Below are 21,937 nucleotides of genomic sequence, written 5' to 3'. Positions count from 1 at the left end.
AGGGCTTTTACATGACAAAGCCGCCAATTCTGATACACGCCTGGCCGAAGCCAAGGCCAACAACATGACCACTTTCCACGTGAGATATTTCAATTCCACGGTTTTAAGTGGCTCAAACCAATGTGACTTTAGGAAATCCAACACCACGTTGAGATCCCAAGGTGCCACTGGAGGCACAAAAGGGGGCTGAATATGCAGCACTCCCTTAACAAAAGTTTGAACTTCAGGTAGTGAAGCCAGTTCTCTCTGGAAGAAAATCGATAGAGCCGAAATCTGGACCTTAATGGAACCCAATTTTAGGCCCATGACTGTAGGAAGTGCAGGAAACGGCCCAGCTGAAATTCCTCCGTTGGGGCTTTCCTGGCCTCACACCACGCAACATATTTTCGCCATATGCGGTGATAATGGTTTGCCGTTACTTCTTTTCTAGCTTTAATCAGCGTAGGAATGACTTCCTCCGGAATGCCCTTTTCCTTCAGGATCCGGTGTTCAACCGCCATGCCGTCAAACGCAGCCGCGGTAAGTCTTGGAACAGACAGGGCCCCTGCTGCAGCAGGTCCTGTCTGAGCGGCAGAGGCCATGGGTCCTCTGAGATCATTTCTTGAAGTTCCGGGTACCAAGCTCTTCTTGGCCAATCCGGAACAATGAGTATAGTTCTTACTCCTCTTCTCCTTATTATCCTCAGTACCTTTGGTATGAGAGGAAGAGGAGGGAACACATAAACCGACCGGTACACCCACGGTGTCACTAGAGCGTCCACAGCTATCGCCTGCGGGTCTCTTGACCTGGCGCAATATTTTTCTAGCTTTTTGTTTAGGCAGGACGCCATCATGTCCACCTGTGGCCTTTCCCAACGGTTTACAATCAGTTGGAAGACTTCTGGATGAAGTCCCCACTCTACAGGGTGGAGGTCGTGCCTGCTGAGGAAGTCTGCTTCCCAGTTGTCCACTCCCGGAATGAACACTGCTGACAGTGCTAACACGTGATTTTCCACCCATTGGAGAATCCTTGTGGCTTCTGCCATCGCCGTCCTGCTTCTCGTGCCGCCCTGTCGGTTTACATGGGCGACCGCCGTGATGTTGTCTGACTGGATCAGTACCGGCTGGTTTTGAAGCAGGGGTTTTGCCTGACTTAGGGCATTGTAAATGGCCCTCAGTTCCAGAATATTTATGTGCAGGGAAGTCTCCTGACTTGACCATAGTCCTTGGAAGTTTCTTCCCTGTGTGACTGCCCCCCAGCCTCGAAGGCTGGCATCCGTGGTCACCAGGACCCAGTCCTGTATGCCAAATCTGCGGCTCTCTTGAAGATGAGCACTCTGCAGCCACCACAGCAGAGACACCCTGGTCCTTGGAGACAGGGTTATCAGCCGATGCATCTGAAGATGCGATCCGGACCACTTGTCCAACAGGTCCCACTGAAAGGTTCTTGCATGGAACCTGCCGAATGGAATTGCTTCGTAGGAAGCTACCATCTTTCCCAGGATCCGCGTGCAGTGATGCACCGACACCTGTTTTGGTTTTAGGAGGCCTCTGACTAGAGATGACAGCTCCTTGGCCTTCTCCTCCGGGAGAAACACTTTTTTCTGTTCTGTGTCCAGAACCATCCCCAGGAACAGTAGACGTGTCGTAGGGACCAGCTGTGACTTTGGAATATTTAGAATCCAGCCGTGCTGTTGTAGCACCTCCCGAGATAGTGCTACCCCGACCAACAACTGCTCCCTGGACCTCGCCTTTATCAGGAGATCGTCCAAGTACGGGATAATTAAAACTCCCTTCTTTCGAAGGAGTATCATCATTTCGGCCATTACCTTGGTAAAGACCCTCGGAGCCGTGGATAGACCGAACGGCAACGTCTGGAATTGGTAATGACAATCCTGTACCACAAATCTGAGGTACTCCTGGTGAGGATGGTAAATGGGGACATGCAGGTAAGCATCCTTGATGTCCAGTGATACCATGTAATCCCCCTCGTCCAGGCTTGCAATAACCGCCCAGAGCGATTCCATCTTGAACTTGAATTTTTTTATATATGTGTTCAAGGATTTCAAATTTAAAATGGGTCTCACCGAACCGTCCGGTTTCGGTACCACAAACATTGTGGAATAGTAACCCCGTCCTTGTTGAAGTAGGGGCACCTTTACTATCACCTGTTGTGAATACAGCTTGTGAATTGCCTGTAACACTGCCTCCCTGCCTGAGGGAGTGGTTGGTAAGGCAGATTTGAGGAAACGGCGGGGGGAGACGTCTCGAATTCCAGCTTGTACCCCTGAGATACTACTTGAAAGATCCAGGGATCCACCCGTGAGCGAGCCCACTGATTGCTGAAATATTTGAGACGGGCCCCCACCGTACCTGGCTCCGCCTGTGGAGCCCCAGCGTCATGCTGTGGACTTAGAGGAAGCGGGGGAGGACTTTTGCTACTGGGAACTGGCTGTATGCTGCAGCTTTTTCCCTCTACCTCTGCCTCTGGGCAGAAAGGACGCGCCCTTAACCCGCCTGCCCCTATTGGGCCGAAAGGACTGTACCTGATAATACGTGCTTTCTTTGGCTGTGAGGGAACATGGGGTAAAAATGTAGACTTCCCAGCTGTTGCTGTGGAAACGAGGTCCGAGAGACCATCCCCGAACAACTCCTCACCCTTATAAGGCAGAACTTCCATGTGCCTTTTAGAATCTGCATCTCCTGTCCACTGCCGTGTCCATAACCCTCTCCTGGCAGAAATGGACATTGCACTTATTTTAGATGCCAGCCGGCAAATATCCCTCTGTGCATCCCTCATGTATAAAAGTGCGTCTTTAATATGCTCTACGGTTAGCAATATAGTGTCCCTGTCTAGGGTATCAATATTTTCCGACAGGGAATCTGACCACGCAGCTGCAGCACTGCACATCCATGCTGAAGCAATAGCTGGTCTCAGTATAACACCTGTGTGTGTATATATAGACTTCAGGATGGCCTCCTGCTTTCTATCAGCAGATTCCTTCAGGGCGGCCGTATCCGGAGACGGTAGTGCCACCTTCTTTGACAAGCGTGTGAGCGCTTTATCCACCCTAGGGGATGTTTCCCAACGTGACCTATCCTCTGGCGGGAAAGGGTACGCCATTAGTAACCTCTTAGAAATTACCAGTTTCTTATCAGGGGAAGCCCACGCTTCTTCACACACTTCATTTAACTCCTCAGATGGAGGAAAAGCTACTGGTAGTTTTTTCTCTCCAAACATAATACCCTTTTTTGTGGTACCGGGGGTAACATCAGAAATGTGCAACACATTTTTCATTGCCTCAATCATGTAACGTGTGGCCCTATTGGAAGTTACATTAGTCTCATCGTCGTCGACACTGGAGTCAGTATCCGTGTCGACATCTGTGTCTGCCATCTGAGGTAGCGGGCGTTTTAGAGCCCCTGATGGCTTTTGAGACGCCTGGGCAGGCACAGGCTGAGAAGCCGGCTGTCCCACATTTGGTATGTCGTCAAATCTTTTATGCAAGGAGTCGACACTGTCGCGTAATTCCTTCCACAGAACCATCCACTCAGGTGTCGACCCCGCAGGGGGTGACATCACATTTATCGGCATCTGTTCCGCCTCCACATAAGCCTCCTCATCAAACATGTCGACACAGCCGTACCGACACCACGCATACACACAGGGAATGCTCTGACAGAGGACAGGACCCCACAAAGCCCTTTGGGGAGACAGAGAGAGAGTATGCCAGCACACACCAGAGCGCTATATAACACAGGGATCCCACTATAAATGAGTGTTCTTCCCTTATAGCTGCTTATATTATATATACTGCGCCTAAATTTAGTGCCCCCCTCTCTTTTTTACCCTTATGTAGCTTGACACTGCAGGGGAGAGCCAGGGAGCGTCCTTCCAGCGGAGCTGTGAGGGAAAAATGGCGCCAGTGTGCTGAGGGAGATGGCCCCGCCCCTTTTCCGGCGGACTTCTCCCGCTTTTTCTGGAATTCTGGCAGGGGTATTTTTACACCTATATAGCCTTCCTGACTATATATGGTGTAGATTTGCCAGCCAAGGTGTCTTATATTGCCCTTAGGGCGCCCCCCCCCCCCAGCGCCCTGCACCCATCAGTGACCGGAGTGTGAGGTGTGCATGAGGAGCAATGGCGCACAGCGCGCTACCTTGTTGAAGACAGAAGTCTTCTGCCGCCGATTTTCAGGAACTCTTCTTGCTTCTGGCTCTGTAAGGGGGCCGGCGGCGCGGCTCCGGGACCGAACAGCGAGGTCGGGTCCTGTGGTCGATCCCTCTGGAGCTAATGGTGTCCAGTAGCCTAAGAAGCCCAAGCTACCACCAGTTAGGTAGGTTCGCTTCTTCTCCCCTTAGTCCCTCGCTGCAGTGAGTCTGTTGCCAGCAGATCTCACTGTAAAATAAAAAAACTAAAATATACTTTCTTTCTAGGAGCTCAGGAGAGCCCCTAGTGTGCATCCAGCTCAGCCGGGCACAAGATTCTAACTGAAGTCTGGAGGAGGGTCATAGTGGGAGGAGCCAGTGCACACCAGTAGTCTAAAGCTTTCTTTTAGTTGTGCCCAGTCTCCTGCGGAGCCGCTATTCCCCATGGTCCTTACGGAGTCCCAGCATCCACTTAGGACGTCAGAGAAATTGTGTTGTATGACTACCACTAGCACCTCCCTTTGTGTGTGAGGGGGTGGGATTGGGAGGGTCGTCAGTCAGTCGTGTCTCTGGCCTGGCATCATTCTTATGCCTTGATGGAGTTTGAAAGGTGACATTTGTACAGTCACTTAATGTAAATGACAGAAAGTTTAATACATGGACCAGAGCCAGAAATTACTTGCACGGCCGTACAGTAAAGCAGCTGTGATTAACATGCGAATAGATGTCCGCTCTCAGCTGTGCTGCTTGTATGATTCATGCTGGCTCCACGCCTGAAGCCGGAGTATGGTATGAGACTAAGTAGGGAAATGGCAGAAGCTGCCGGTACAGGATCCCCCCCCCCGATCTCTCATTGCCCCCTCCTCCAACCCCTGGAGGCACCAACTAAAGAACAAAGTATTTTACATTTTCTCATTAATTGGGATTTGGCAAATTGCTTCTTTTAGAATTGCTGGCAAGAAATCACAGGCTCTTAGCTGGTTTTCAAAGAATGGAAAGAGATTGTGAAAGAGATGAAGGCGGCTCTGGGGTTGGGGGTGAAATGAAAATGACATTTCTGCGGGAACTGTCACCGCTCCAGAGTGCATTAAGGGCGCAGCGCTCTTATTCCTAAATGTGACCTTACACCCGAAACTTGTCCCTACTGCTCAGCACTGCACAATACAGAGGCACTTCTATAAATAATCATAAAAATAGGGATAATGACTGGGTGCTGATATGGCATGGAGGCATGTCTCATTTATATATACCTCCTACCACTATGCCACCCATATAATATTAAATGGGAAGTCTGTCGCTAATACATTATCATACAGTTATGACTAATAACATTGATTTCTGTTTCTGGCTTCTTTATTTCTGAGCTTTTCAGTCATGTATTCACATCATCACGTCAGTTTATTGTTCTGGGCTCTCGTGCTCTAGTTTAATAGCTTGGTGACATCTGATTGGCATTAAATCCCTTCTGAAAGGCACAGAGGAAAGCAACAAATATATTTATTATTATTACATTTTGGTGGTTGGCAGCGCCGTATATACAGCACACATTGGAACAATACAGAGTAGACACAACATCACATGACAGTAACCAAAACTAAATGGGGTACAAGTAACAATCAGCAAGCACCACAATTCTCAATACACAATACTGCTGGAATGTAAGGTAAGCGACGGAGTAATCAGCGTACTACTAGGGGAGTGCAGCCGCTGGGAGAGATGAACGGCTGTGAGAGGAGATGCCGGTTAGACAGCCGCTGTGTAGGTGAGGGCTGTAGCAGAAGCCTGAGAGAAGAGGGCTGTGAGAACAGGAGGGAAGAGGGCCCTGCTCCAGGGAACTTACAAACTAGGGGGAGTGGGGAGACAGACAGGTGACATGAGGCACGAACAAGCCTGACAGCAAGAAGTAAGCAGGGCAGAGATGGCCAAGGCCCGAGGCAGGGGGTGGGGAGAGCGACCTTGAGACTGGTTATGAGGTGGAAGGATATGCTTTGATGAACAGGTGTGAAGCTTTCAGTGTACGTTTGAAGCTTTGCAGGGTCAGGGATAGTATGATAGAGCAAAGGACCTTATTCCAGTGTATTCCAGTGTGACATGCAGTGACCAGGGTGAAGGAGAAGCAATGGTCATTGGACAACCGGAGAAGGCAAGTGGGAATATGCAGAGAGATGAGGTTGGAAATGTAGGGAGCAGTGGAGTTGGAGAGGGCCTTATAAGTGAGGGTGAGGAGCTTGAAGAGGACTCTATAGGGGAAAAGTAATGTGGGTTTTGGTGAATGGGAGTGGCAGTAAAGATTTGTTTGGTAAAACAGGTTATTCTATATTACAAAGACTCTTACAACAGTTTTCCCACCACATGTGATTAAGCTCTACATCCAGGATGTAGTTAGGGTTTGGCTGCTAGGAGGGAGGGGGGGAATTACTGTTAGGCTGCAAGAGGGGACGGTTAGGGTTAGGCTATGGGAGGGGTGGGTTAGGGTTAGACTGTGGGTTGGGTGGGTTAAGGTTGAAATACTTACCAAAAGCCTTCGGGATTGTTAACGCTGGGATGCCGCTGTGGGCCCAGCACTAGAAAGAGAACGGAAAGATGTGACGACCACGTCCCTCCATTTGTCAGCAGCGAGTACAGTACAGCCAGTGTAGTGTAGACTCTGCATGCCCTGGTTGGATATGAGACACGTGTCAGGTGCGTAAGGGCACTTGATGTGCATATGTTATTTACCCTGTACTTGTCCTACATTGTCTACAATTGTAAGTTACTGTTTTCCTGTTTTGATTATTTGTTTATGTACTCTAATTGGGCGCTGCGGAACCCTTGTGGCGCTATATAAATTAAGGATAACAATAATAATAATAATAATATGCTTCCACTCATTTCTCACAGTAGTACTGTGTAATCAGCAGTCACGGATACCCCTTTTCCACTACTGCGCACGGGTCGCAGCCGGGAGCCTGTCACGGGTGCTACCCGGCCGCGGCCCGCGCTCAGCCCCCTTTCCCACTGCGCTCACCAACCCGGCATATTGCCGGGTTGGTGACGCTGCTAGTGACGCAGCAGGGGCGGCACTGGGAGATCACATGATCTCCCAGCGCTGCCCTTCCATACAGTGTAAACGGGAGCGACACGGCTTTCCGTTTACACTGCAACCCTACCCGGATCATTCCCATGTCCTACCCAGTTAGTTACCCGGGTAGGATTCACAGATCACTTGATCCGGGTTTTTGCGGGGGGACCCTTTTCCACTTGCAAAAAACACGGGTAAATGCACGCCCCCGTGCATTTACCTGTGTTTTTTGAGCTAATGGAAAAGGGGTATAATTAGTCTCATCCATGTACATGCAGGAGAGCTGGATGCATATTCATCACATTTACCTGGGATGGTAGTAATATGCTGGAGAATTAAATTCCGACGGGCAGAATGTTCAAAGTCCCGATGAATCCCAGTGAGTATTTAATCCCTAACTTTAATTCTAACACACACCCCCACCCCGCAGCCAAACCCTAACCCACCCCCGCAGCATTACCCTAACCCACCCCCACAGCCTAACCCTAACTCACCCCCCGCAGCCTAACCCTAACCCACCCTGCAGCCTAACCCTAACCCACCCCCGCAGCCTAACCCTTACCCACCCCCACAGCCTAACCCTAACCCACCCTCGCTGCCTGACCCTAACCCACCCCCGCAGCCTAACCTTAACCTACCCCTCCAGCCTAACCCTAACCCACCCCCGCACCCTAACCCAAACCCACCCCCGCAGCCTAACCCTAACCTACCCCTCCAGCCTAACCCTAACCCACCCCCGCAGCCTAACCCTAGCCCACCCCTCCAGCCTAACCCTAGCCCACCCCTGCAGCCTAACCCTAACCCACCCCCGCAGCCTAACCCACCCCCCGCAGCCTAACACTAACCCACCCCCGCAGCCTAACCCTAACCCACCCCCGCAGCCTAACTCTAGACCACTCCGCAGCCTAACCCTAACCTACCCCTCCAGCCTAACCCTAGCCCACCCCCGCAGCCTAACCCTAGCCCACCCCCGCAGCCTAACCCTATCCCACCGCCGCAGCCTAACCCTATCCCACCGCCGCAGCCTAACCCTAGCCCACCCCAGCAGCCTAACCCTAGCCCACCGCCGCAGCCTAACCCTAGCCCACCCCCGCAGCCTAACCCAAACAATCTCCATAGTGCCAAATCCTAACCTAATCTCAGTAGTTACCGTCGTGATCCATTGGGATTCTGACCGCCAAGATGCCAGTGTCGGCATTCTGACAGCCGAGATCCTGGACGCATCACCTGTATTACTTTTACTTTCCATTCAGGTGCTTTCAAATTTTGCTTTGTATCATTAATTGCATCAGAATTATCTTTATACAGGATTAATGACATTCATGACTTGAGGCTTGCGGTTACTATATTTATTTACCCTGGCACTTAGTGAGTACCACTGATTAGTATTTATTAGGGTCTGAGTACATTTTTGTTTGTATTTTTTGTCAAGAGTTGTGTTTGTGTTGGTTATTGTGGTTTATGAATGTACTTGTTGCATGATACTGACATCATTATGGTGGACTGCCTGGAGAAACTATTTCTCCGGTGAAAGCTACCTCATGATATCTAAGTAATCCCCCTTTCACATCGCCAATGCCGGGTCCCACCCGGGAATTGGAAACGGGTCCTTCCCGGGTGGTACCAGGCATTGGACATGCTGCCATCCCGCATATTGGGGGTCATTCAGACCTGATCGCTGGGCTGCTAATTTTGCTGTCCTACGATCAGATAGTCGACGCCTCCAGGGGGAGTGTATATTCGCCGTGCAAATGTGTGATCCTATGTGTACGCTGAATTGCTAAAATTCACTTTGTGCAGTCTGCGCAAGCCCAGGACTTACTTCTCCAGTGCGATCACAGTAGGCTGATCGGGGCCTGGGCTGACGTCAGACACCCTCCCTGAAAACGCTTGGGCTCGCCTGCGTTTTTCCGAACACTCCCTGTAAACGCTCAAGTTGCCACCCACAAACGCCCTCTTCCTGTCATTCACCTTGCGAATGCCTGTGCGATCGGATTTTTTGCACCATCCCGTCGCTGACCGGCGATGCCCGTTGTTATTGTCCGACGCGTGTGCGCATTGCGGTGAATTTTACCAGTATTTCCATTGTAGAAGCTCCAGCTGCTTTTGACGCTTTTAGGTTATTTATTAAGAAACAAAGGAAAGCACCATTTGTAAGCTGATGGACTCCAGGCAACTCATTATGTGACTTCTGAAGACCACTAGTTGCACAAAGGTGATTATCTTGGTAACTTGGTATTCAGTTACCCTATTCCAACACTCCAGCGTTGCATTCAAGATTTAAACATGGAGGTTAACAATATTAATTCCATCAATCCTGTAGCACTGAAATATCTATGTTGTGTAATGTTACAGGTTAGACACCGTCTGTTTAATTAGGTTCTCTGCTTGTTATCTCACTCTTTGCAAATTACGACCATAACTATCAACAACCTGTCATGCTAGGCTTAGATTGAGGTTCCAGCGAGTGGGCGCCACTGAGGGAGCGGATGCCGTTGTGGGTCACGACCGTCCGCGACGGCTCATCTTATGCTGCAGCCGTGGGAAGGGAGACTGAGCTAGAGAACAACTGGTACGCACAACTAAGCACACAAATTGCTTTGGGAGCACAGAGTTGGAGCACCTGCTTGAGACAGTAACTTAAAGCACTTGCAGTGCTCACAATAGTTATGACCCCTGTAATTGGTCTCCAACATGGCAGCTCCCAGTTTGGCGGACACCAGGCTGCGGCATCTCGACTGCCCAGCTCTCTGCCTCCAGTACTCCAGTGGCCGCTTCGGAGCCCGTCGGACCCGCTGCAGCAGCCCTCCGCTGCCACAGTCCCACCAGCCATCGGACCGTCAGCTCTTGGACCCCAGAGCTGGATGTAAGACCACAGACTCTGACACAACCAATGTGGTTACTGGATATACTTTTACAAATAAAAACAATTATAAATATAGCAAAGGCTGCGGCAACCACCACAAAGAATTAGTGGCCAGCGTGAGAACTTACTGCCTAATTCAGCATGAGTTGTAAGTTTGTCCACAAGTTTCTGGATATCAGCAGGTGGTACATACTTGCCTACCTGACCCTCTCCATGAGGGAGAAAATGCTCTGTTCCTGGACTTTCCTGGTAATGTATGATTGCCATTACCTGTGGTGAAACACCTTTCTTATCAATTAACTAGCTCACCACAGGTAATGGCAATCATACATTACCAGGAAAGTCCAGCAACAGAGCATTTTCTCCCTCATGGAGAGGGTCAGGTAGGTAGTCAAGTATGAGGTGGTATGTTCTCCCATTCCACCTTAAGTACAGTGACCAACTGTGACACTGAAGAAGGCCTAGTCTGGTATTCAATTACCTGCGAAGAAACATCAGGAGCAAAAACTCTGATGCTTCTTTAATGGTTTTTTTTTTCCGGGCTATTTAATTAGGTCACCTGAAAAAAAAAAAGTAAAACATTTTTTGAAAACACACAGGTTCAGTGTTTTCGGTAGAAACAGCCCTGTTTTGGGATGAAAACCGGTCTGTTTTCAGGGATTTTGTTTCGCCTGTCTGAATAAGGTGAAACAAATCCCAGACAATCCGCAGCTCGCACCAGCTTGTCGGTGCTAAATGAATAGCCCCTGGCGACACAATTACCTGTGATCAATGATTGCTGATGATTGAATACCGGCCCTAGAAGACACCCGTCGCTCCACATCCCAGAGGTTCTCAATGGGGTTAAGATCTGGACTCTGATCTGGCCAGTCCATCCAGGTTACCAAATTTTATGTAAACCATTACCTGTGTTCAATGATTTCTGATGATTGAATACCGGCCCTAGAACACACCCGTCACTCCACATCCCAGAGGTTCTCAATGAGGTTAAGATCTGGACTCTGATCTGGCCAATCCATCCAGGTTACCAAATTTTCTCTAAACCAGTCCAGTGTCACCCTAAAAACATGGCAGGTTGCATTGTCGTTTTCATAAAAAACATTTGTAATTTCCGTAGAACTGGCAAAATGTAGGGAGCACAGAGTTATCTAGAACATCGCTATACTTCTCATTGTTAATGTGACCATGTATCATAACTAGTGGACCCATACCAAACCTGCTGAAACAGCCCCACAGCAAAACGCCACCACCTCCATGCTTTACTGTAGGTACTGTACACTCCGGCATCAGACGTTCTCCTGGCAATCACCAAACCCAAATACGTCCATCTGATCTGAAAAGTGTAAATCGTGATGCGTAACTCCATAACACTCGCCACCATTGTTCCACTGTCCAGTTTTTGCACTCTTTACACCATCGTAAGCTCTATGCTGCATTCTTCTTTGTGATTAGAAGTTTATGAGCAGCTGCTCGTCCATAATATCCAAGTGCATGGGCCTCTCTACAAAGTGTTCTTATCAAAACCATTACAATAGTGGCCATATGGAACTCGTGTGCAATGGTATGCATGGGACGACCCCTGTTCTTTCACAGCTCCCTGGTTAGCTCTCTCCGGTCCCCGGGTTGCAGTTTCTGTGGTCTTCTAGGGCAAGGTGCATTCTTGCAATGACCGTTCTTCTTCCACATATTGATGACAAAAGACACGGTGGATTTAGGAATCTTCCGAACATCCGCAACGCTTCTCACACTCTGAAACTCGGTTAGCTCTTTCCGGCATGCCTTTTTTATTAGCAAATTATGTAATCAGTGCCCCTCTACCCATTTTGTACCTTCACAAACATGTGTCTGCTGCAGGAGCGCACCATTTCTCTTGTATATTTATATGCAAGTTTCCTGCACTCAAGTCATAAGTGTATAACTTGCTGGGGTGGCAACCCATATGGGAGCTAGAATGCGCCAATTTTTAAATGATGAAGAGAGGGTGCACTCACCAGTGGATTATTCAGGCAAAGGTATATAGCAGTATGTCAACATTTTGGTCCCTACGTGGACCTTTGCCTCCTGATGAAGGTCATGCTAAGGACCGAAAACGTTTCAGATGGGATGTTTGAAGGACTGCTCCTATATATATTTGAATACCTACTAGTGGGGTTCGTGGGTGACACCCCAGATGATACACAGCATTGGAAGATGTGAGTGGGACCTATTTCAATATATATATATATATATATATATATAGATGAACGTGTGGTGGCACTCGGAATAACGACAGCAGAGGCAACGCTGATGCGGTCAACGTTTCAGGGAAGGTTCCCTTTTATCAAGACACAACCAGCAACCTGTGATACAAAACATTTAAATACTAACCTGGTACCTGGCAGGACTCCAATCGCGCGGCTCAGGCCGTCCCTCCCTGCCGCCGAACGATGACGTCATCAGTGCGGGACTGCATAGAGACGCTACGTCGGGCGGGTAGGGCGCACGGCCGCACACACGTCGGGGCATTGCCAGGCAACCAGAGACAACAGGAAGTGCAGACGAACTGTAACAACAATAAAGACAATACAACAATATAAAAAAGTGACAGACAATAAAAATACCTGGAAAGAAATGTATAGATATACCTGGCAGCACTAACTTGTATATGTTAGGCAGGTTAGATAAATATATAATCATGTGTAAAACGTTACACCATCACACAATAAAATGTACCATTGCGCAGCCATCCTGAACGCAGAATGTTGTGCGACTAGAAAAATATATAATGGTGCAATAGCATATATCTCTTATGGAACAAACCATACAATGTCATTACAAAATGAGAATAATAATTAAGCAGCAATATTTGATGTAGTATAATAAAATTAATACTGCCAAAATACTAATAATGCCTGCCGTCCATGCATGAGAATCACATATTAAATGTAAAAAATAGTAAATAATTTACAAAAAACAATTAAAGCTGAGGGCTTCATTGAGGCCCTGAGGGTGGACTGTTTGGAGGGTATGGATCCACCATGCTTCTTTTCTCAGCAACACCTGACCTCTATCACCACCTGTATAGCTCGGTGGGACATGGTCGATCATTTTATAGCGTATAGAAGACAGACTATGATTGGCATGTTTAAAATGTCGTGCTACTGGGAGATCACTGCCTCTCCCTTCTAACGCTGCTCGTATGCTGGACCTATGTAGAGCAATTCTCTCCTTGAACTGTCTGATACTTTTGCCAACATATAACAACCCACACGGGCATTTAATGTAATAGATAATAAATTTAGTACTGCATGTCAATGTAAACTTGATATTAAACAGCTTACCCGATCGAGGATGATTAAAGGTACTACCGGGTTCCAGACAACTACAGGTGGTGCATCCTGTGCATCTGTAGTTGCCTGGTTTACGAGTAAGAAAATGTGACGATTTAACCTGACCCAAATTGGAAATATCATTATGGACTACTATGTCCTTTATATTGCGACCGCGTTTATATGCTGCCATCAGTGTAGTATCTTTAAAACAAGGCAGATCCTTGTCTCTGGCAATCACTGGCCAAATGCCTTTGGCTTGACCCTGTAGCTTCTTACTCGCTGTCGTGTAGTCTTGAGTCCAAATCATTCTATTACATTCCCTTATTGGATTTTTGCGAACTAAGGTGTCTGATCTAGAGGTGCTTAAAGCCTTTAACATCGCAAGTCTGAGGGATTCCGAAGAATACCCTCTGGCTGTAAATTTGGCGGCCATATTTTGCATCTGGATTTTCGCATCTGCCTCATCACTACAGATCCGTCTAATTCTCAGGAACTGTGAAAATGGAAGACTCCATTTCATGGGCTCTGGGTGGTGGCTGTTGGCCTTCAATAAGGTATTGCGATCAGTAGGTTTATAGTACATACTGGTGACAATATTGCAATTGGTATCTATGGAGATGGCTACATCTAGATAGTGTACCCTATTGTAGCTACTCTCAAAGGTAAATTTAATGGCGTCATCCTTTTGATTCACCTGAAACATCATTTCATCAAATTCGTGTGGTGTACCTGACCAAATCATCAAAATATCGTCGATGTAACGACGAAATAAGACGATATGTTTAGAGAAAGTCTCATTCTCAAAAAACAATTGTTTCTCTATTTCGCTCATAAAAATATTTGCGAAACTGGGTGCCACACATGATCCCATGGCGCACCCAGTTCGCTGGCGAAATATTTTCTTGTCAAACAAGAAATAATTGCGATCTAAAGTTAGTGCAAGTAACTTAACAAAAAAATCTATGTCAGGACCTGAATATTCAATGTTAGAATCAAGAAACGCATGTATTACTGCTAAACCCCTATCATGGGGGATGCTGGTATATAGATTAACTACATCAATTGTGCATAATAGATACCGTGCTGGAAGAGGTGAAACAGATTGCAATATATGAATTAAAGATGTAGTGTCAGTAAGACATAAAGGCAGTCCCGATATTAAGGGTTGCAAATAAAAATCAAGATATCTGGATAAGTTATAAAAAAGCGAATCTCTGGCAGCGATGATGGGGCGTCCAGGAGGATTGACTGCGTCCTTATGTAATTTTGGAATAGTATAGAAGATGGGGGTCTTCGGCCAAGTCACACTTAAAGCATCTTTCGTGGCTGCAGGAATAATGTTAGCAGAAACTGCCAATTGTAGAATTTGATCAAGTTCCGTTTTATATTGTACAGTCGGGTCCTCAGAAAGAATTTCATAAACAGCTGTATTGTTTAATTGTCGATAAGCTTCATCTTTGTAGCTGATTAAATCTTGCACAACGATACCGCCCCCTTTATCCGCCGGGCGGATCGTAATGTCATCATATTTCCCAAGATTCTTGAGTGCCACCTGCTCATTTTTAGAGAGATTGTATGGTCCTTTATATGTCTGCGGAGTAGCTTCGTTGATGTATGTTTCCAGACAACTGGAAAAACTTTTGATACTTTTATTCTGTGAAGATGGATTGAAAAGTGACTTTTTGTAAATGGGGATTTTCTCAGTAGTAGAGATGTTCTCTTGAAAAAATTCTTTGAGTTTGATGCGTCGATTTAATTTAAACAAATCCACCTTATTGTTGAAGACATCTGGAGTACAAGTCGGGACAAAGGACAAGCCTTTGCGCATTCCTAGAGGCTTTCGCATCAGGAATACTCCGACAATCGGACGGCAAAATCCGGAGTTCTGCCGTAAATGGGCCGCAGTGCTCAATCGCTGTTCCTTTGATTTAATTCTTTTGGTGGTAGCTGAATCTAGAAGAGAACTAGATATCACAAAAGATAAAATCGAGGCCTTTGAAAGTATCCACCTGCCTAAAATTCAATCTGAAGCACCGCTTGACTGGCAAGAAAAATTGTCAGTACAAATCGATAAATATCAATCTGATTTAATTGCCTTTAAGAAAGCGAAACGCTTGACAGTGAACCGTGATTACGATCTCAATCAGGTTTACAGCTGGGTATACAACAAAGGCCAGAGACCACAAAGAAATTCTAGACAGCGTCGTCCACCAAGGAAGTTCCCGTTGGAGACGGATCAATCAAGTACAGCTATCTCATCAAGTGACACAGAATGTGCTACGGCATCCTCCTCAAAGAAATCCAACTCTGGAATAAAAACTCGCTCAAAAAACGAGCGCACAAAAGAGCCAGGACCCGTCGGGGTGGCCAAAACAGGAGGGAAGCCGCCAAAAACGTCACGCAAGAAAGTCTAGTATTCAACTTATCTTCTAGACCACTGACCACTGATGAAGTCAATGTGCTGAACAAAGGCTTGTCCTTTGTCCCGACTTGTACTCCAGATGTCTTCAACAATAAGGTGGATTTGTTTAAATTAAATCGACGCATCAAACTCAAAGAATTTTTTCAAGAGAACATCTCTACTACTGAGAAAATCCCCATTTACAAAAAGTCACTTTTCAATCCATCTTCACAGAATAAAAGTATCAAAAGTTTTTCCAGTTGTCTGGAAACATACATCAACGAAGCTACTCCGCAGACATATAAAGGACCATACAATCTCTCTAAAAATGAGCAGGTGGCACTCAAGAATCTTGGGAAATATGATGACATTACGATCCGCCCGGCGGATAAAGGGGGCGGTATCGTTGTGCAAGATTTAATCAGCTACAAAGATGAAGCTTATCGACAATTAAACAATACAGCTGTTTATGAAATTCTTTCTGAGGACCCGACTGTACAATATAAAACGGAACTTGATCAAATTCTACAATTGGCAGTTTCTGCTAACATTATTCCTGCAGCCACGAAAGATGCTTTAAGTGTGACTTGGCCGAAGACCCCCATCTTCTATACTATTCCAAAATTACATAAGGACGCAGTCAATCCTCCTGGACGCCCCATCATCGCTGCCAGAGATTCGCTTTTTTATAACTTATCCAGATATCTTGATTTTTATTTGCAACCCTTAATATCGGGACTGCCTTTATGTCTTACTGACACTACATCTTTAATTCATATATTGCAATCTGTTTCACCTCTTCCAGCACGGTATCTATTATGCACAATTGATGTAGTTAATCTATATACCAGCATCCCCCATGATAGGGGTTTAGCAGTAATACATGCGTTTCTTGATTCTAACATTGAATATTCAGGTCCTGACATAGATTTTTTTGTTAAGTTACTTGCACTAACTTTAGATCGCAATTATTTCTTGTTTGACAAGAAAATATTTCGCCAGCGAACTGGGTGCGCCATGGGATCATGTGTGGCACCCAGTTTCGCAAATATTTTTATGAGCGAAATAGAGAAACAATTGTTTTTTGAGAATGAGACTTTCTCTAAACATATCGTCTTATTTCGTCGTTACATCGACGATATTTTGATGATTTGGTCAGGTACACCACACGAATTTGATGAAATTGTGATTCGGGATATCTATATGTACATACTGAACAGTACTGGTGCCCGTGATGGCTCGGGAACATTTATTATTTTAACAAGACCAGATTACTACTATACAAGGAGACTGATTACACTATAGACAAGGATCTAGCCCTTGGGGGTGAATTTGGCTGGTTAGTGCCTCCTGTCTAGTGGCCACTTTGTTCCTTTACTCCCTTTTTTGTAAGCAGAGAAAGGAGGCACCATCACTGCGCTAAGGCTACTGAGATACACACTGGATTGAATCCTGGACTGAATCCTCTGCAAACCTCCACTGAGAAATCCTTCAGTTTAGCAGCTGCTGCACTCTGCATTGGACATTGCCCAGATAAGGTACTGTGGATTACAACCTATCTTTGGCTACATCTAGCCCCTCACTAAGACATCATCCACCTCTGTTCTCTGAGCAACTAATAACTGACTTATTGCATTAATCTACTAATATCAGTATATTCAGGCTCTGAATTGCTGAAGGCTCACTGTTTCAACTCAGGATCCATTTCCCAGGACATGTTATCACTTCCCCCCACACACAAGAAACCTACTTCAAAGGCCTCTCACACTGAGACTTTTCACACCTACACAGTAGGAATTGGCTTCTAACACCTTCCCAAAAGTCTGCCTATGCTAGGATAATTGATTAAATCAGCAGCTATTTTATTTATCACTTGCTTCAAATATACCCAATAGGTTATAGCAATAACTTTGTTCATAAACCCATTAGAATTTTGGACCAAATACCGATTGGGGGAAAACAAAACACAAAAAGGAAGAAAAAAAAAAAACAAAAAAAAAAAAAACACTGCTTTCTCTCCCTCTCTCATCATCATATGCAGCTCAAACTCATAGTAATCTGTCATTGATGACCAAATGTATACATATTGCTCCAGCTTCATTCTTTCACTCCGCCCACCACGTTCTGCAGTTCCTATCACACCATCACAGGCTTCTATTCTCCAATCCCTTGGCATTTTAAAAAGAAAAAACAGGCGCATTCGTGGGAAGCGAGCAGGCAGGAAACTTATTTCCCCCGGTAACCATCTACGTCCTTTGCCCACCTGCTCACCCCCATACACAAAGAACAATCAAATAGAAGTAATACCCAAAAGACGGCCCTATGTTTGGAAGGACAGAACTGTCAACTCTCGCTTTGTGACCCCCATACCCAGAGCTCCTGCAATTAACATAAAGAAAACGGAAGGCCCTCTGGTATGCCCAATCAGGTCAGTCCTTTGTAATGCCAGATCTATAAGAAACAAGACTGCAACAATTGCTGACCTTATTGAATCTGCAGATCTAGCCTGTATTACAGAGACCTGGCTAGATGAAAATGCAGCACCTATATTAGAGGCTGCGGTACCAACAAACTACTCTGTCATCCACAACCCAAGACTGGACCGCAGGGGTGGCGGGGTGGCTATCTGCTTCAAAAATGAACTTAAACTTAGGGTCCACCCTATTGAAACTACTCGCTCATTTGAGTGCATTGCTGCCCAGAGTTCGACAGGATTAGGTTTCAGAGTACTTCTCATCTACCGGCCACCTGGAGATGGAAAGATATTTCTACAAGAAATTGCAGACACTGTTGCTGGCCTGGTTCTGGAACATCAAAGATGGCTCATCCTCGGGGATTTCAATGCATGGGTGGATGATGAGCTCTCACGCCTTGGCCAAGACCTCCTGTGCACAATGAATGGTCTGGGCTTCACACAGATAATTCCCTCTGCCACACATAAAAGTGGTCACACTCTTGATCTTGTCTTTCAGATTGGATTAGAAGTCACTGACCTAAAAATAAACCCAGTCATCTGGTCAGACCACTACTCCCTCTGGTTCTCAGTTGCAACCCCTCAAATAAGATCTCTGCCCGTGGAGTTGACCAGGTACCGTCCAAGGAGGGGTATGACTCCCCAGGCTCTTGCAGCAAATATGGATCTCTCTGCTATACTGGGTGCCTGTGAAGATCCCTGTTCCCTAGTCCGTTATTATAATAGGGATGTTAAGGCTGCAATTGATATTATCGCCCCTGTGCGTATAAGACCTCGTAAACCACATCGTCAAGCTCCATGGTACGACAACAGTGTTAGTGAGCTCAAGAAAAGGGGGCGTAGACTGGAAAGACGATGGAGGAAGACTAACCTAGTGGATGACAAAATAAAACTAATAAAGCATAACGAAGAATATCAATCGACAATCACTCGCAAGAAATCACAGTTCCTGTCAAATGAGATCACAGCAGCAAACAATAGGCCAGCTCAACTTTTCCGCACAGTGGAGATGCTTTGCAAGCCAGCATGCCTGCAGACTGATGAGACCCTTTCCCAAGCAAGATGCAACGAGTTTGCAAACTTCTTTGCAGATAAAATATCCACCATCCGGGCTGGAATATCCACAGTGCCATCAAAGGAGAGCCAAACTACAAAGCCTGCCAATATAAGCTACCTGCCTTCATGGACCAGCTTTGACCCAGTAGATGTAAAGGACACTGCTGAAATTGCTCGGATTTTGCGTCCCACCACCTGTGGTCTGGACCCAGCCTCAACCAAGCTTCTAATAGGTTGTACGGATATAATCGGTCCTGTCTTTGCAAAAATTGTTCAATGCTCTTTGCAGACAGGCATTTTTCCTGGACCCCTAAAGGAAGCAATTGTTAGACCACTTCTTAAAAAACCTAATTTAGATCCCGACTGCATGTCCAACTACAGACCGGTATCAAACCTTCCTTTCCTAGGAAAGGTTATTGAGAAAGTGGTTGCAAATCAACTGGAAACTCGCCTGACAACCCATGATATTTATGATCCATTTCAATCAGGATTCAGGAGAAGACATAGCACTGAAACAGCCCTGGTGTGTGTGTTAAATGATCTTCTGATGGCAAAAGACAGAGGTGACTGTTCAATATTAATCCTTCTGGATCTCTCGGCAGCATTTGATACCGTGGACCACGGGCTTCTGATTGAGCGACTGATACACTTCTGTGGTCTGGATGGCACAGTCCTAAACTGGTTCAAATCATTTCTCACAGGCAGGTCACAGAGAGTATCATCTGGATTATACTCATCACCACCAGTGCCATTGCCATGTGGTGTCCCACAAGGTTCTATACTATCCCCCATGCTTTTTGCAGTATACATGCTCCCATTGGGCGAAATAATCAGGCGCCATGGCCTGGTCTACCACTGCTATGCAGATGATACACAACTGTACTTGTCCTTTGCTCCGGGCACTGATAACCCAGTAGCAACCCTGAATGGCTGTCTAGCTGAACTACAGGAGTGGATGAGCGCCAGTTGGCTGCGACTGAACCCGGATAAAACAGAGGTCCTTATAATACGACCGCAACATCAAAGGACAAGACTGCAGCATAGCCAACCAACTGGACTTACACTCGGGGATTCAGAATTACAGACCAGTGATCATGTGCGGAATCTTGGCGTTGTCCTGGATGATGGCTTGACACTTAAACATCAGATATCTGCCACAATCAAATCCTCATTCTTTCACCTGAGGAACATAGCCAGAATCAAGCACTTAATTCCCTCAGATGATATGCCAAAAGTCATACATGCATTTGTATCATCTCGATTAGACTACTGTAATGCCCTCTACCTTGGTCTACCAGCAAAAGAATTGCAACGCTTACAGCTGGTGCAAAACACAGCTGCCAGGCTGTTAACCAACCAGCCCCGTTCCAGCCACATAACACCCATCCTCTACTCCCTTCACTGGCTGCCTGTAAGATGGCGAATCCTCTTCAAGATTGGCTTACTGAGTTTCAAAGCATTACATGACCAAGGCCCAAGGTACCTGAAACAGCTTCTGATCCCATACTGCCCCACTCGATTACTGCGATCTGTAGATGAAGGACTTTTAGCAGTACCTAGAATCTACCGTAATTCATCTGGGGGTCGAGCTTTTAGTCATGCGGCTCCGACTCTATGGAACTCACTTCCCAGCACAGTGCGAGAGGCCCCAACTATAGAATCCTTCAAAAGTAGACTCAAGACTTTCCTGTTTACTCAAGCATTTCCATAGTGTCTCTTTTAGTATCTTCATGCTTCTGTATTTTATGAAAAATGTACTTCATTATTTTTCTGTACTATATTATGCTGTGTATCTGTTAAGCGCCTTGAGTCCTATTGGAGAAAGAGCGCTATATAAATAAAATTATTATTATTATTATTATTATTATTAAATGATGTTTCAGGTGAATCAAAAGGATGACGCCATTAAATTTACCTTTGAGAGTAGCTACAATAGGGTACACTATCTAGATGTAGCCATCTCCATAGATACCAATTGCAATATTGTCACCAGTATGTACTATAAACCTACTGATCGCAATACCTTATTGAAGGCCAACAGCCACCACCCAGAGCCCATGAAATGGAGTCTTCCATTTTCACAGTTCCTGAGAATTAGACGGATCTGTAGTGATGAGGCAGATGCGAAAATCCAGATGCAAAATATGGCCGCCAAATTTACAGCCAGAGGGTATTCTTCGGAATCCCTCAGACTTGCGATGTTAAAGGCTTTAAGCACCTCTAGATCAGACACCTTAGTTCGCAAAAATCCAATAAGGGAATGTAATAGAATGATTTGGACTCAAGACTACACGACAGCGAGTAAGAAGCTACAGGGTCAAGCCAAAGGCATTTGGCCAGTGATTGCCAGAGACAAGGATCTGCCTTGTTTTAAAGATACTACACTGATGGCAGCATATAAACGCGGTCGCAATATAAAGGACATAGTAGTCCATAATGATATTTCCAATTTGGGTCAGGTTAAATCGTCACATTTTCTTACTCGTAAACCAGGCAACTACAGATGCACAGGATGCACCACCTGTAGTTGTCTGGAACCCGGTAGTACCTTTAATCATCCTCGATCGGGTAAGCTGTTTAATATCAAGTTTACATTGACATGCAGTACTAAATTTATTATCTATTACATTAAATGCCCGTGT

General features: G+C 46.1%; 1 long non-coding RNA gene across 1 annotated transcript in view; it reads right to left on the bottom strand.

Annotated features, from left to right (window-relative positions):
• Positions 1 to 5,426: 5,426 nt before the first annotated feature.
• The window catches only part of LOC134956688 (uncharacterized), a 112,294-nt gene continuing 95,783 nt past the window's right edge, over positions 5,427 to 21,937 (bottom strand). The window contains exon 3 of the long non-coding RNA XR_010186094.1: positions 5,427 to 5,592. This is a non-coding gene — a long non-coding RNA (uncharacterized LOC134956688). The remainder of the gene's footprint in view (positions 5,593 to 21,937) is intronic.

The sequence above is a fragment of the Pseudophryne corroboree genome, chromosome 9 (genome assembly GCF_028390025.1).
Source record: "Pseudophryne corroboree isolate aPseCor3 chromosome 9, aPseCor3.hap2, whole genome shotgun sequence".
Classification (NCBI taxonomy): Eukaryota; Metazoa; Chordata; class Amphibia; order Anura; family Myobatrachidae; genus Pseudophryne; species Pseudophryne corroboree.
This window is presented reverse-complemented; position numbering and strand designations above follow the sequence as displayed.